At 41.4% G+C, this 17,418-nt stretch overlaps 1 protein-coding gene across 1 annotated transcript in view; it reads left to right on the top strand.

The window, feature by feature from the left end:
- Positions 1-17,418, top strand: part of MAML2 (mastermind like transcriptional coactivator 2) — a 383,751-nt gene that overhangs the window by 211,877 nt on the left and 154,456 nt on the right. The window lies entirely within an intron of this gene.

The following is a 17,418-nucleotide window of genomic DNA, read 5'->3' as shown; positions in this document are numbered from 1 at the left end:
CTTGAGGGTGATGTTTTCTCTTACACATCCTGCATCCACATATCTCCTTGCAGATATCATGCAATGTAGAAGGCACTCACTATATATTAATGAATGAGATGTAACAAGTAGACGTATTTTAATTTTTACTGTAATATTTTATCCATAAGCATCAGAAAGTAGCAGTATATTGGGCATGGTCATCATGTTACAGAATTGAATATAAATGTTATCAAACTTTCAGAAATAGTTCACACTACCAAACTCAGAAGAGACTAATGTATAAGCCCAAATACCACTTGGGCCTTTACAATGAGAGCTGTAACATACAGCAGACCAGAACACCCAAATACACTGATGAATTAATCCTTTCCTACAGGTAGAGAGGACAAATTACAAAGTAAGTTACTTGTTAGATATGGAATCAGAGCTACAGTATTTGGTAGAAATGTTGTCATGGCTGTTGTCAGCAAGCTAAGAACATGCTATATCCATCTCCGCTATAGGTTTATGTTTGCAGAATGACTCATCTGTCTGTGGACAAGGCACACACACATGAACAGATTCCTATTTTTGAACTCTACTTTCTTGTTACTGTCATGCTGACCTTTCTGTTATCATTCACATATTGTTTCTTCAGAGTGTGTAAATCAATTATTCTATAACTTTATAAATGCAAAAATAACTACCTTTGCCAGCTTGTACTTGATATCTAAAACCGAAATGTGGTTAGTTCTGAGGTAATTAGACTTACTAGGGCATACACTCTGGCAAACTATTGTCTGTCTTGTTCACTGCTGAATCCTTACCACCTTGCAGGCCTGACACACAATAGGTCCTTAATAACTATTTGTTGAATAAATGAATTAAAGGGTAAAAGGTACTGCAACAAATGCCTCACCTCGTTTTGCATATTCATTTTTTCCTAATTTCCTGCTCATAGGCTAACTTTTTGGAGACCTTTTTCTGTACGTGACATGGGTGAGAACAAAATATGTATGTGCACACACCATGAGCTATGTATTCTATTTCTGTGCAAGACAGCTGTGATCCTTGCCCACCAGGAAATTTTTACCTTAAAATGTACAACTCATTGGCTTTTTAGTGTATTTTTATTTATTAAGACATAAAGAGTCTCACTCTGTCACCCAGGCTGGAGTGCAGTAGTGCAGTCTCGACTCACTGCAACCTCCACCTCCTGGGTTCAAGCGATTCTCCTACCTCAGCCTCCCAGGTAGCTGGGATTATAGGAGTGTGCCACCATGCCTGGCTAATTTTTGTATTTTTAGTAGAAACGGTGTTTCACCATGTTGGCCAGGCTGGTCTCGAACGCCTGACCTCAAGTTATCCACTTGCCTCAGCCTCTCAAAGTGCTGGGATTACAGGCATGAGCCACCACGCCCAGGCAATTTTTTAAATTGTGCCACCATCACCACTATCTAATTCTAGAACACTTCTATCACCCTATAAAGAAACTCCATGTCCATTATCAGTCACTCCTCATATTCCTCTTTCCATGGATTCCTGTAACTACTAATATATTTTCTGAATCTATCAATTTGCCTATTCTTGGTATTTCATATAAATGCAGTCATAAGTATGTAGTTTATCCTGGAGAATGTTTCATGTACACTTGAGAAAAGCGTATATTATTTTCTAAAGTGTACAACAAGTTGTTAAGTATATGTTCTATATATGTCAGCTCTACTTGGTTTATAGTATTGTTGAATCTTTCTATTCCCTTGTTTATCTTATGTCTAGTTGTTCTGTGCATTATTGAAAGTAGGGTTTTGAAGTCTCAAACTATTTTTATTTTTATTATTTCTTCCTTCAGTTCTGTGATTTTTTTCATATGTTTTTAAGCTCTGTTTTTAGGTGCATGTATATTTATAATTGTTATGTCTTCTAGGTAGATTAAGCCTTTTGTCATTTTTTGCCTTTATGTATGCTGTTCTCTTTTTTTCCAGGAATGTCTGGACTATCTTTTATTTCTACCCTGTTGATATTTTAGCCATTCTCCAACATACATCTTAAATACTGTTTTATTTTCAGGTAGTTCTCAGTCTTTCTGGTAGTTCTGGTTACTTTTGCTATAGATTTTGTATAGCTCTGTTATGAAATTCATGCTTTTGTCTTTCTACCCCTAGTTAAAGGGATTGTTTCATCTTTATACCTCATTCCATGTGTAGTATGGTAGGTATTTAATAAATATTTTTATTATTGAAAAAGAATTAGGCTTTTTAGGATGGTCCTGGACAATTGGTGTAGGACAAAGGGTAGAAGTTAATAGGAAGCATATTTTAGTTCCATTTTTAAAGAAAAGAAAATAACATTTTAATTACTAAAAAAAAAAAAAAAAAATCAGAATAAACAATTTGGTCAAGTAAAATATTTCCCTCCAAGTAGTCAAGGCAAAGACTGAAGGACCATTTGTAGGAAATGGAGAATCTTTCTATTTAGAATTTTAAAATCTTAATTTTTTTTCTTGTAAAGAAATCTTAAGCCTTGAGTGTAAGAATGGCAGATGTTCTAACTATAGCAAATAATTCTTAAAAGCAACTAAAATCCAACTTATAGATTTTACTTCATCTTTCGTGTCCCTAGATTGGATCCTTTCTTCAAGATTAAAACAGCAAGCCATGGTACATATTATGGCTTGGCAAGCTTAGAGCATTTTAGAATCTTCTTACTTATCCCTCTCTAACTTCTTGCCAACTGGAAGACTGTGATGAGACAGGAGGTAGAGAAAGCTGTTGAGTGAGGAAGCAGAAAGAAGTATCACATATCCTTCTTGAGTTTCTGAACCATGTTATGATTTCACTAGAAAAATGACACTCTTTTGGAAGTACCCTTGAGAGGAGTGGACTTAGTGAAGCAGGTGGATCCTCTGGTTTATCTTCTGCACAAGAAGCCCTGCCTGGGAGAATTGACAGCCTTTTTGGAGTCCAAGTGCCAAACACCCACACACACAGTAAATGCCAGGAAGATAATCTTCAAATTAGATGATAGAGCTGAAATATTCCACAGGCTTATATCTCCATAACTGTGGAACATTTTATCTGCCCATTATTTTGTTCAATTATGCTCTCAGAATCATTATAATATACCTGGACTAGTGTGAGCTTGAGGTAATGTTCTTGTACTCACTGCAAGATGGTAACTTTCCATTATACCTAGTAGTTCTTAGCCGTGGCTGAAGGTTAGATCCAAATGGGGAGCTTTAAAAATTACTGATAGTTGGGAAGCAGAAAACCAAATATTGCATGTTTTCACTTATAAGTGGGAGCTAACCATGGGTACACATGGACATAAAGATGGGAACACACCAGGGACTCCAAAAGGAGGGACAGAGAAGGAGGAGTAAGGGCAGAAAAACTTCCTATTTGGTACTGTGTTCACTATCTGGACGTTGGGATCAAGAGAAACCCAACCTCAGCATAACGCAGTATACCCTTGGAACAAATCTGCACATGTACCACCTGAATCTAAAATTAAAATTTAAATAAAAACAAAACAAAAAATTACCAATAGTTGTGTCCCACTACCCACCCCTCCCCCTATTTGGATTTAGTTTACCTGGATTCAGCACAGGTGTTGGTATTTTCAAAAGTTCTCCCAGATGATTCTAGCATGCAGCCAAGGGTGTAAAGCAATGATCTAGAACAGTGGTTTGTAAAGTGTAGTTCTTGGATGAGCAGCATCAGCATCACATGGAAACTTGTTAGAAACCCAAATTCTTAGGCCCACCTCAGACCTGAAACTCTAGGGCTAGAGCCCAGCAATCTGTGTTTTAAAAAGTCCACCAGGTGAACCACTGGTCTAGAATGAAGAGACCTCTTCTTTACTTATTTTTAGAACATCCTTTTGAAAAAAAAGAAAAAGTGAGAATCTGACCAATTCAGTGTGTGTATGTTGAAGGTAGGGGGTGTCTGTTTTGCAGATTGGTATCGAATAATGCAAATCTCTAAGTTGAACATAGCGGCTGCCCTGAGCACCTTTTTCCCACGTACAATTATTGCTAAATCTTTTTTTTTTTTTTTTTTTTTTTTTTTTATTTTTTTTTTTGAGACGGAGTCTGGCGCTGTCGCCCAGGCTGGAGTGCAGTGGCCGGATCTCAGCTCACTGCAAGCTCCGCCTCCCGGCTTCACGCCATTCTCCGGCCTCAGCCTCCCGAGTAGCTGGGACTACAGGCGCTGCCACCTCGCCCGGCTATTTTTTGTATTTCTTAGTAGAGACAGGGTTTCACCGTGTTAGCCAGGATGGTCTCGATCTCCTGACCTCGTGATCCGCCCATCTCGGCCTCCCAAAGTGCTGGGATTACAGGCTTGAGCCACCGCGCCCGGCCGCTAAATCTTGAATTAGATACTGTCCAGTAGATTTGTGCCATGTAGATGACTAATCTGGCTAATGTATAGAATACCTCCAACCCCCAGATACACGCACACAAAATGCCTAACAATGGATTATCCTCAAAAATAGACTATACTGTAAAATTTCAGCCTGAGCCATACTGAGACTCCATGTTTTATATAAATAACAATTTTGGACTTCATACATACTCTATACTTTTTTTGTCAATGCCACCTGCCAGTGGAATTCTGGTTTGCCTTGAGTTGACAGATTTACATTTGATTTATGCTTCATTCATTGCTAAAGAGTAAAGATCACATAAATGCCATTTTGCCCTGTGATGGAACATGTCACTAACTCTACAGTTGAACTGTTTCCATGTGTACTTGTTTATTGAGTTATTTACGTGTTTATTAAGAGTGGTAATTGTAAATTGAGAGCACAATCCCACAAAAGGTATTGGAGAGCCCTAGGAGCACCATGCCATGTAAACCTGATAAATAGGTAGCTGTGTAATATCTTAGTGTCAGCAAACTCTAACACCTGTGTCAGTGGGACAGATCACATGTGTGTCAAGCAAGAAGATGGTGTAGCAGCACTTTAAGGTTGATATGTATATGATGACTCCAATAAGCAAATGATGAAACAAACAAAGGCCTTCCTTCTCAAGATTTGGTGTGTGAACTAGGAGTATTTCTTTTTTCCCTGAGACTGAGCCTCCCACTGTCTGTTACCCAGGCTAGAGTGCAGTGGCACGATCTCGGTTCACTGTAACCTCCGCCTTCTGGGTTCAAGTAATTCTCTTGTCTCAGCCTTCCAAGTAGCTGGGACTACAGGCGTGAGTCACCACACCCGGCTAATTTTTGTATTTTTAGTAGAGACGGGGTTTCACCCTATTTGTCAGGCTGATCTCAAACTCCTGACCTCAGGTTATCCACCCGCCTCGGCCTCCCAAAGTGCTGGGATTATAGTCGTGAGCCACTGCACCCAGCTGGATTAGCAGTATTGATAGCACCTAGGAGCTTTTTAGAACCAGACACCCAGTCCCCACCCTGTACCTGCTGAATCAGAATCTACAGGATAACAAGATCCCCAGGTGACTTGTATACACACTAAGGTTTGAGAATCACTAAGCTAGTGATTATTTCATAAACAGTGTCTATTTTCTTCTCTCATTACTGGATTTGAACATGCCACTTCTAAAGCAAGCAGTCTATGGTCCTCTCCATTCTGACGTTTCCAATGGAAACAGTAGGGCCACTAGGATGGGAAGTCAGCAGGAACAGCTGACCAAGAAAGGAAGTTTAGGTTGAACAAAGGTTTGCTTCATTTTTATTGCCCCTGGAGAAAGAACAATACTGTACAGAAGCTGTTAATGATGGGCTGGATTCGAAGGCAGAAATCTGTGCCAAAATCCAAATGTGTTTTTACTCTAAACTTCTCTCCAGATGTCTAGTTATACTCCAAAATTTCCAGCTGGTTAGAACCCCATAGAAATGGCTGGTCACTAAAACTATTTAAATATAAAATATATCCCTATTAACTTTATTTTCAATTTCTTCTACTCTTTTAATAATTTCATTAACTTCCATTAGCCAGCAAATTATTTGGCGCTGATGGAGAATGTCTCGTTGACCTCGATGGAGAGATTTTAGTGGAGATTGTGCTCTGTTTAACAGCTCACACAGGTAACTATGGCAACTCTCCATTTCAGTTATGAACATGTCATACAGATCCTAAGTGAAAACAGCCTCAGCCTATCAGTCTTTTTTAATAAGTAATCTAACAATAGTGGACCATTCAATCCAGAGAAAAGACTTTCTTTTAACCAAGCAATAATTGAAATGGCACTATTCAGGGAGAGCTATGATCTTAACATATTGGCCAACCTGTTAGCATGATTTCGTTGTACACTGTTCAACAAATCACCCATCCACTTGAAACAGATAAAGAGAAACCACATGTAACTGCTCAGGTAATTTTGCCCATCAATGCTCTGCATCTTTCAAGCTGAGCTTTACAAATGGTTTCAAGAAGCAGTGGTTTCCCTAATTTGCAGATGGAAATACCAACACTGGGTCAAAAAGTGATGAGACTGTGTTCTATGGCAGTCTGTAGAAACTGCACCTGAGATGACTGCACTGGCCATACTGCTCAAGCCTTTTTCTCATACCTGCCATCTGCCCCCAACATGTCCATACCACATGCGCTGTCATCACGCTTAGTTGTCCATGTTTTTTTGTGTTGTTCACCTCTATATCCTCAGGGCCTAGCACAGTACCCAGCACATGAGAACTGCGCAATGATATTTGTTGAATGACTCAATGAATACATAATTGGATTTATATTGTTTTTCAGCCAATTTGCAATAGTTGTCTTCCTCTGAACTTTCAAAGTGCTTTCCAGTCTCCAAGATCCGATTCGAGCACAATGTGCTGCCTGAAGCCTTCTTTAATTTTCAGTCGAAAATAACATCTCGCCCATCAGAATCCCGATACAGTACTTGCTTTCTCTACTATTCTATTTTTTTGTTTCTTGAGATGAAGTCTCGCTCTGTTGCCCAAGCTGGAGTACAGTGGCGCGATCTCAGCTCATTGCAACCTCCGCCTCCTGGGTTCAAATGATTCTCCTGTCTCAGCCTCCCAAGTAGCTGGGACCAAGTGCATGCTACTACGCCTGGCTAATTTTTGTACTTTTAGTAGAGACAGGGTTTCACCATATTGGTAAGGCTTGTCTGGAACTCCTGACCTCAGGTCATCCACCTGCCTCAGCCTCCCAAAGTGCTGGAATGACAGGAGTGAGCCACTAAGCCGGGCCTCTCTGCTGTTGTTTTTACTGCTGTCATTTTCCTTCAGAAAATCTTACATTCCTGTTTTTATAGTTTATCTTTTCAACACTCTGAGTTCCAGAAGACCAGTGACAATGTCCTATATCCTCTCAGATCTCCTAGCATAACACCTTGCACATCACAGATGCTGACTACATAGTAGGGCTTATAAGTCAGCATGTCACAAAAGTATTAGGACCGTATCAGAGGGAAAGCTTTTTCCTGGTGTCCCAGGAAAGGCTCCACCTGAAGTTTTAGTTCTTGTTCTGAATGTGAATTAGGGGTTTCTGTAGGCCAGGGACCACTGTGGGCCTCTTTCCCACTCTTATGCTGCCCACTGACACAATTACAACCAGAATCTATGCCCTTTGCTTCTCAGCAGGTAAATGTCCCATAAAGAACTCTTTGATCCCGAACTTTCTACATCAGCCTCACGGCCAGATTTGTATTATTGCTAAGTCTAACGTACAAAAAAAAAAAGTCTTTCTGGATTATGACAAGGAAAGGGAAGAGGAGATGATTAAGAGCCTTATTTTAGGCTTCTCTCACTAGAGGACCTTTACTCATTGCCTTTCACTTCACCATTAGTAACATGTCAAGGGCTGCTTGGGTCATAAATAACATGAGCCGCTCATGGCACAGAGAGCAGAGAACAGGCAGACGGCACTGACACATTTAGGATTTCGTAATATGTGTGCCAACCCAGCACACACACTGCAGAACCTGCTTCTCCCCTGTCCACTTGCCCAGACCCTGGAGGGACTGGCTACACAGATGTCAGGATCCTCTTTTGTAAAACTGACATTGGTCTAGTGGGGGTCAGAACCTTCCAGCAGTAGCCACCCATTTGTGTTACAGATGTCACCTCATGCCTCTCCTGCACCTTCCCCTAACAAGTCCCAGGATGCTGAGACTTGGAGATGGGAAGAGTATTTTTGCAGCATCTCTGCACAGTGTGGCTCAGGGACCTCACAGCCTAAAGGTCACCCTGAGCAAAGCAAAGTGCTTCTGCTTGAATAACCACAGTCTTTGTCCAGGGTCTGTCTCTTCCCCTCTCTGTTTATTTGCTTCTCTGCCTCTACCCCTAAGAATCTGTATAAATAATAAGCTTCTCAGGTCATTCAAGGGCAACTCATGAACTCCCTTAGGAAAAGCCAGCAATGTCTTTTCTTCCAAACTGGTGGCTTAATGGCCACACGCAGATAATGCTTTATAAAAAGGTAATAATAAAATAATAAAATGAGTCTCATGTGATATGTAACAAAAGGCCCAATTTAGGAGACAGGTGTCAATAAATGCGGCCATCACTCATTCTTACCAGTGGATGACACAGGAGGAAACAGAAGTCAAAGAACCCAGGATTGAGAATATCTTGAGAAAGCTGCATCTGAGCATAATACATAAGCAGCTTCTTTTTGCAAATCATGGTAGGTTTTGCATTTGATTCCTGGTTCTACATGGACCCTTTTAAGTATTTTCCTGATCTGTGGTCCTTCTTCCCTCCTCTCATACCCTTTCACTAGGTGTATGCACATCCATTCATGTGCAGTCTGTCTCTCTCTCTCTGCTTCTCTCTCACACACACACACACGTGCGTGTTTAAATAGACAAAATCTTAATAATGGTGGTGATGATGATGATAAGGAGAAGAAGGCCTGGTATTTATAGAACTTTATCCTTTGAGTGTGCAATGGATTAACTCAATAAATATTTAAAACAACTCGATCATCTTTGTTAGGTAAAATAAGTGTTATGATTTACATCTTACGCATGAGAAAATTGGGGTTGACTTGTTAAAAAATAGTAGTAAAGCCAGGATCAGACTCTCTTTCTATTCTCCTTCTTAGATGGTTCTCCTACCATAGCACATTGGAATCAAACCAGAGAGCATCCTGTATCATAATTACTGGCTGACACACCACTCCTTCCCACCTAGCCGTGAGTGCTCAAAGGCAGAGACAGGTCTTATTCTTGCCTATCTCCCACTTCCAACACAGAGTAACGCTGTATGTGGAAGAGAGGGAGGGAAGACAAATGCCTTCTTGAACATTGGTAGGAACAGAACCTTGAGGAGATAATGAAGGAATCAGTGGCCCACAGAATTGCCATTTCTAAATCATGACACCTCCTGGGTTTACTCTTTTTGTTTTTGTTTTTGAGATGGAGTTTTGCTCGTTGCTTGTTGCCCAGGCTGGAGTACAGTGGCCTGATCTCTACTCACTGCAACCTCCGCATCCCGGGGTCAAGAGATTCTCCTACTACAACCTCCCGAGTAGCTGGGATTACAGGCACGTGCCACCATACCCAGCTAATTTTTGTAGTATTAGTAGAGATGGGGTTTCACCATGTTAGTCGGGTTAGTCTCAAGCTCCTGACCTCAGGTGATCCACCTGCCTCGGCCTCCCAAAGTCCTGGGATTACAGGCGTGAGCCACCACGCTGGCCGGGTTACTCTTAATTTCTCTTTGTGAAGCCCATGTCATCCTCCCTCCCTTCCCCATCTGTGCACACTGTTCCTCAGCTTACAGAAGTCTCTTATTTATAAAGGCTACAGTGACTGCTACTACCCTTGTTTCCCACCCCACCACTTGGTGATTCCAGAGGAAACTCTGAATAACTGGTACAACCTTACTATAAAAGCGGGCTCTAAAAATGTCATCATATCTGAATTCAGACTTCTCTGTACAGGACGAAAGCACTCTAGCCTAGTTGGGGGCACTGCAAGTGCCCACAAAGCTAGACACGTGTGGGCTACTAAACACACCAAAGGCAAATGGTAAATTGCCCGCCTCTTTATTCCACAAGCATTGCTGAGCTCTTACTAGGTGCAAGTCTCTGGATGGGGTGCGGAGGACTCCGTGAACACCCAGATGAGCTCCCTGACCTGGAGGCGCTCAGTCATGTGCAGAAGCAGGCAGATGTGTGAAAAAAAGACTGTAAATGTCTCTCAAGCCCACCTTGCTCAGGTGTATTATGATGACCTTTTCTTGGAGATCTAGTGGTTCCTGCCTTTACAGGGCTGCTTAGGAGCTGGCTATGACTGCAGTCAATGGTGTGGAAGGATGGGGATTGAAAGAAGAGCGCTTCCAGCAGCGGGGGCAGTAAGAGATTGTGAGAGACACAGACATGGGCATCTCATCATCTTACATCTCCCTCCTTGATTGTCCTGTGCACAAAAGTATCCAAGAGTAGAAGGCTGGACTCTCAGCATTGAATGGTTTTGAATAGATGGATTCAGCCAGGCCATGAGTCAACTACAGTCCCTGAAAGGGAATAACATCACTCAGAAATCCTTGCTCATCATGCCCATCAGGCAAGTGGGTATTAGACCTGCAGTTCCAGCACCAACACCTTAAAGGATATTCGCTATGCATAATGCAGGGGCTTGCAGCTTCTATTTCCTCTGCCCTGGCCATGATCGTGGATCACATTTCACTTACATAGGGCTTTCTGAGTACGAGACTGGGCACGTAAAGAATGGTATAATTGAGCTTTTCCCTCTTGGCTGGAATCTGTGGTTGCATTCCCTCTAAACCACACAGAATTCTGATTTGCTGCCTTAGATTTTACAGGGTCCTCTGTGAAAAATAAAAGCGTACAGGTGTGATGGTTTACTGCAGCCTTGGAGATAGAATTTCTTATGACTGAATTGCTTATATTTTCTATGGAGAAAAAAAATCTCATACTCACACATGCACGCGCACGTGCACACACACACACAAACAGCCTAAAAGATTTGCATTTGTCCTACGTCCATTTCTTATGCAACTCCCTTCTTTGTCTGACTTTCTTTCCCTTTCTTTATGACTGCTCCACAGAACGCATATATAGTAGGACACTTAAGTAGGCTGAAGGAATTTCTGCAGCTCCAGGGGAGAGAGAAGAGTTTGGGGAATCACCCTAGCGGGGAAAAAAAATCTGCAGGTTTTCCACCCCTTTAGTAGAGAATTAGGTTTTAGAAATTCAGAGAGATTATCTGCAAGTCAGGAGGCCAAGGCGTAGCTGTATCTACATGTCTGGAGAATTGTGAGCTTTTCTGTGCTGTAGCCCCAGGGCAGTAGTTAACACATACAGGTCAGTTCTCAGGCCAGTTAAAATCATAGCAGATGGAGGCTGGGCACGGTGGCTCATGCCTGTAATCCTAGCACTTTGGGAGGCCGAGGCGGGCAGATCACGAGGTCAGGAAATCGAGACCATCCTGTCTAATATGGTGAGACCCTGTGTCTACTAAAAATACAAAAAATTAACCAGGCGTGGTGGCGGGTGCCTGTAGTTCCAGCTACTTGGGAGGCTGGGGCAGGAGAATGGCGTGAACCCAGGAAGCGGAGCTTGTAGAGAGCCGAGATCACCCCACTGCACTCCAGCCTGGGCGACAGAGTGAGACTCCATCTCAAAAAAAAAAAAAAAAAGTCACAGGAGACGGGAAGATGGAATGGACACAAAATTAAGGGTGTTGCTTTCCTATTTCTGCCTTTCTGGTCTTCTCTGTTTTTTTTTCTATATGTTGACAAAAAGAAATGGCTCACTGTGGTGACCTGAAGGATGCCAGGGCACTAGCCCATTAATCAAAACAGTTTTATATTAATGCTGAATGAGTTAATTATGATTAATAAGGAATACTTTGAGAAGCTGAAATTTAAATTTGAAGCAAGGCAAAAATAATATGGTGCTTCTTTGAAGCATGTTTATTGAGGGTTTATTGAAAATGCACCAAAGTGCATGTCTGTTAAATGCTTTTTGCCATCTGCTAATAGTATCCACTGGACAAATCCAATCTTTCCTTCCTGTTACTGGGGAATCATGTCTCCTTGTGTTAATGGCTTCCCCCATAGCAGCCAGTTCAAGCTATGATTGAACAAATATTGAACATCTATATATCAGTGGAAATATACTGTAATGAATATCCCTGGGAGTCTGCTTATTTCTGACCAAGATCTGAGACCACTGGGGTGGAGTCAGAGACTCTGAGAAGCCAAGATCTCCCAGCGCCAAAGAGAGGGTTTGGATTCTCTTCAAGGCTGGTGCAGAGCAGGCGGTCTAGGAACCTTTCTCTCTCAGAAATGAGCCTGTGACCTGGAGTAGCATCCAAACTATCCTTCACTCCCTCCTGACTCTGGCTGCTTCAGATTACTACTTCTTCATTAGTTATGAATCTGGCTACCTCCCAGGGGACTGTTGCACCATTTTCCCATCTTGTAAGTTCAAAATCACAGCATTTGCCCTAGAATTACTGAAGATCAAGACACTATCCCTTGAGCAATTTGGAGGCACGAAATAAGTAAACATGGAGATCTTTGTAATTTAACTTCATTCTTCAGTTTGTCCTTTAGTCTCTGAGGATCCTCATCCTCTAGGTCAGTGGTTTCCAAACCTCACTGATTGTCATCATCATCCAGGGACTCTTTTAAAAATACAATTCTTGGTCCCCACTTGGCTGATATTCTAATTTGGAAGGTTAGAGGAGGGGAATGAGGAAAAAGAAAGGGAAAATAACTGACAATTTACTTACCCTGGCATCTTGGTCCACTGCCCTCCACAGATGTGATTTATTTTTTATTGTTCATTACAAAGAGTTAATGATATAATTATCCAAAAGCAATTAGATGCAGAGTGGAAACAAAGTGCTTAAGGGGCTGGGAGATAGACTTACTAACAAAGAGGATGGAGGAGTAAAGTGTCACCATGGTGTGATCTATCAGGATCTGGGCTTCTGGCTTCATATCTGAGCACGTGGAAAGGACCTCTGTTGGGGTCATCAGGGACAGCAATTGATCACACAGTTTCCCTCTCAACTTTCCAAAGAAGCAAGTGCATACAGATTACTCCTGGTCCTTCAGATCTGCAGTGGACCTTGGACCACCATGGCAGCCTCTCTGCCTCTACCCAGCTGTTGCATCCTCATACCTTAAGAATCTGAATCTTCTCACAAATATGTATTTGTCAGGCTACTATTGTAGACATTAGGGACTTAATGGTGAGCAAATTTAAGGCCTGTGCCCTCTCCTCGAACTTGCATTCTGGTAGGAGGAGAGCTACAGCTAATATTTAAATAAATAAAATTATTACAAATCGTGATAAGTGATTTGAAAGAAAGAAACGAGGCACTGTCATAGAAAAGAGGGTGTGTGGGGAAGGAATAGTTAATTAAAGGAAATATGGTAGCTCTAAGAGAGACAGCCAAGTGGTAAATAGAGCCAGGCTTATAGGAGTTCTAGACCCAGCTCTGGTAACTGTAGGTTATGTGAGAATTTCAGCGAGTCATTAAACTGTGACTCTATTAGTTTCCTATTGTTGCTATAACAAATTACCATAAATTGAGTTGCTTAAAATAACATAAATACATCACATTACACTTTAAGGGGTCAGAAATTGAAATGGACCTCACTAGGCTAAAATCAGTGTTGGCAGAGCTGCCTTCTTTCTGGAGGCTCTAGGGGACAACCTGTTCCCTGGTCTGTTTCAGCTTTGAAAGGCTGCCTGCATGCCTTGGTTCATGGCTCCGTTCCATCTTCAAAGCCAGTGTAGCATCTTCAAATCTCATTGGCTCTCCTGCCCCCTTCCTTGTAAGGACCCTTGTGATTACATGGCATTCACCTGGATAATCCAGGGTAAACACCTCATCTTAAGATCCTTAACTAAACTTTAGAACACAGTCTCTTTTGCCATGTAAGGTCACATATGCACAGGTCCCAGGGATTAAGGCATGAATGTCTTTGGAGGGGCTGTTATCCTGCCTACCATAATACTGTCTTTCTTTCTCATTATAATAGGGATCCTGTGACTTTCCTGACCCACCTCACAGGGTTATTATGAGAATCAAATACAGTAATGGACATAAAAATGTTTTTACAAATTGTAAGAGTAAGTAGACATAGAAGGAGTTTTATCATTCTTTTAGTATGGAGAGACAGAGGGTTCAGAGTAAAACAAGAAGCATGTAATGAAACAATAGGAAAAAGGTACTAAGAGGAAAGGTTAAAGCAGGAGGTTGTGTTTAGCCTAGAGGAAAAAAAAGAAGTATTGTTTTTGTCTTTGATTGTGTAGAAATATTATGGCAAGGCTGTTCATCAGACATACTCATGTCTACTACAGACCAAGCAAGAGGCAGGAGATTTTCTTGCATCATTTCTTGACTTATTCTGTTCCTTTTCCTCCCTTCAAGACCTAAATAAGAACCAGAAGATTGTTTCTAACTTGATTATTGTGGATCCATCTCTCCATATTGTTTTCTTTTAGCCCTTTGCGTGTCTTTCTTAGTTCAACAAACATTTATTGAGAAATTACTGTATGATGAGTGTGTTAGTCCATTTCCACACTGCTATAAACCCATACCTGAGACTGGGTAGTTTAGAAAGGAAAGAGGTTTAATTGACTGACAGTTCCACATGGCTGAGGAAGCCTCAAGAAATTTACAATCATGGCAGAAGGCATGAATGGAAGCAAGGCATGTCTTGCATGGCAGTAGGAGAAAGAAAGCGAAGGGAGGAGTTTCACTTTTAAACCTGATAACTCATTCAGTATCGAGAAAAAGCATGGGGAAACTGCCCCCATGATTCAATCACTGTGGGGATTACAATTTGAGATGAGATTTGGTTGGGGACACAGAGCCAAACCATATCGCTGGGCATTGCATTTGGGAATTTGCAGATGAAAAAGACAGTCTTTTCCTCAAGTAGCTTGTAGTTTAGCATGCTCTCCTAGAGTCCCTATCACTCACTGCCTTAATTTATAGTTATTTGTTTACATGTTTGCTTCCTCTACCAGATGATGTACTTCCTGAACACAGGAATCAAATATAAGTCAACTTTGCATCTGCCATGACCCAAGCCCAGTGTCTTACAATTATAGGTTTCACAGATGTTGGGTGAATTCAACAGAATGACAGATTCTTAATCATCACAATTATTTCTTACAAAATGAGGGTGGTTTTGGAAGTCTTTGATCTGTACATACATAAAGAAGAGAAGTCTTTCTGGGATAGTTTGGAGTCACCTGGTAAAAGGCAGAGCCCTAGACCAAATTATTTTTTAGGCCGTTTCCAGCCTTCTTATTATAACTCTGATTGTCTTGGTTAAGTACAATTTTTAAGTACTGAGGTGTGATGAGCTTTCAGCAGATTATAGGCCATTTTTGTTCTAAGAATCTTCTGGTCCAATCTAAGTGCAAGATTATATATTGTCAAGGTAGTGAAAGGGTAGTTGTTAATGATTGCTTATTTGCATATTTCATTCTTGCTGCAGTACTTTTCTCAGCACAAGAGCTTTGTGCTGGGCATGGTGGCTCATGTCTGTAATCCCAGCACTTTGGGAGACCAAGGAAGGTAGATCCCTTGAGCTCAGGAGTTTGAGATCAGCTTGGGCAATGTGGCAAAACCTTGTCTCAACAAAAAATACAAAAAAAAAAAAAAATAGCTGAGTGTGGTGACATGTGCCTGTAATCTCAGCTCTTCAGGGGGCTGAGATGGAAGGATCTTTCAAACCCAGGAGGTTGAGGCTGTAGTGAGCTGTGATCACGCCACTGTACTCCAGCCTAGGCAACAGAGTGAGACCCTGTCTCAAAAAATAAAAAAATTTTTAAAAAAAAGAGCTTTGCAGCATGACAGATACTGGGTATATCAAGGAGTCCGGGGCCATGTTGCTTTGTGAAGGTAATCCAATTATGGAAATTTGCAAGGCTAGTGTTGTGCCCATATCTTATTGACTTCCTTTTTTTTTTTTTTTTTCATTTCCTTTCTACCCACATTTGCTGTATATTCACTTCCCTTGGGATGCCCTATCCTTACATCTCTGCCTATCTAAATTTTATCTATCTTAAATTGTCACTGTTTAATCTCACAAAGAAAACTATTGGGATTTACCTTCTGGAGATAGTTCACTCAGATACCTGTATTAATGGCTGTCAATTCATCATTTATTATTAGTAATCATTAAGTTCTTGCTGATATCTTTGCCTTTGTTCTTTAGAAAACGCTACTTAGCTTTTGTTTCATTGTCATCCTCATGTGCTATGTATTTTATTTCTATGTGTTTCTCTTACAGGCTACTATAGTACTTTGCCCTTAGTAGATACTCAATATATCCATTATTGAGTGATTCTCTTGATAAACTAAAAATTGAAATCCTCACTCTCTTCACCATACATATGAATCAGCACATATTCCACTGAGGGGAACACATTCAAGCTAAAGGAATCCAATTGTTTAGTAGAAGCACTTTGGAAACCTGATTTGTTTTTCCACCTTCTTCCTCCCAATCCTGCAGAGATTCTGAGAGTTCAGCTCCATATGTCCCAGTGGCTGAACACCAGAAAGCTTAGCAGTTAAGTACAAAACCTGTCTCTAAATTACACACACAAGCCAGGACCTCCTACTTGCCATGTTGTCAGACCAGAGTAGAACACAGAAAAGGTACATTGTGCTACAGGCTGACTCTGTTTGGGTCCCACTGCAATATAGGGGGCCAAGAGAATCCAAATCTTCAGTGTTATAATATGGCCCTTCTGTAGGTTGGGTTGGAATATCTGAGTGTTATCTTTGTCATCTGTTGTCTGTCATCCCCAGAGAGTGAAGCATAGAGTACCTTGAGTCCATTTAAGAACCCACCCAGTGAGAAGGGACATATGCAAATGTTAGTGTGCAGTTAGAGTCTGACGAGGAATAAAAAGCATGTAGAATTTCAAGCAGAAGTGCATTATTCACGCTTATAGCAGTATAAAGGGAAACCAAAAAGCATTGCCCTGCCTCCAACTAAGAAAACATATGTTATTTACAGGAGCTTAATGCCCTTCTGCTGTCTGTGTTGCTACATTAGAATCCCAGTGGATACCTAGCTTCCTGGCCTCAGACTTGTCAGGGTAGGGGGAAGAAAAGTTTACTAGCCTTGGGGAGACCCTCTCAGCCCCAGAGTCTGATTTTCGTAAGTGTGCTGAGATAGCTCTTGAGATTCATCAAAGCCAGTTTCTTTACAGACCTATTAAAACATTGCCTGAACAGACACTAAGATGGCATCAGAACACTTGGTCCATTCCACCTCTCAGTGCCTCAAGTTGAGATCCTGGGACCCGGAATGCTTGTAGCTGCCTCCTGTGATGCAGGTGTCTACTCCGCTATTACCGACCATCCCATAAAACAGAACACCCTCCCTTCCCTTACTCTGCTTTATGTTTCTCCAGAGCATTCATCACTTCCTGACATTTTATGTTTATTCATTGATTGTCGGTCTTTCCCATTGGACTCCAGTGACTCCTTGAACACCTACCTGTATG

This window comes from Theropithecus gelada, chromosome 14 (assembly GCF_003255815.1).
Source record: "Theropithecus gelada isolate Dixy chromosome 14, Tgel_1.0, whole genome shotgun sequence".
In the NCBI taxonomy this organism is placed as follows: Eukaryota; Metazoa; Chordata; class Mammalia; order Primates; family Cercopithecidae; genus Theropithecus; species Theropithecus gelada.
The sequence above is the reverse complement of the archived record's forward strand: the minus strand, read 5'-3'. Positions and strand labels throughout refer to the sequence as shown.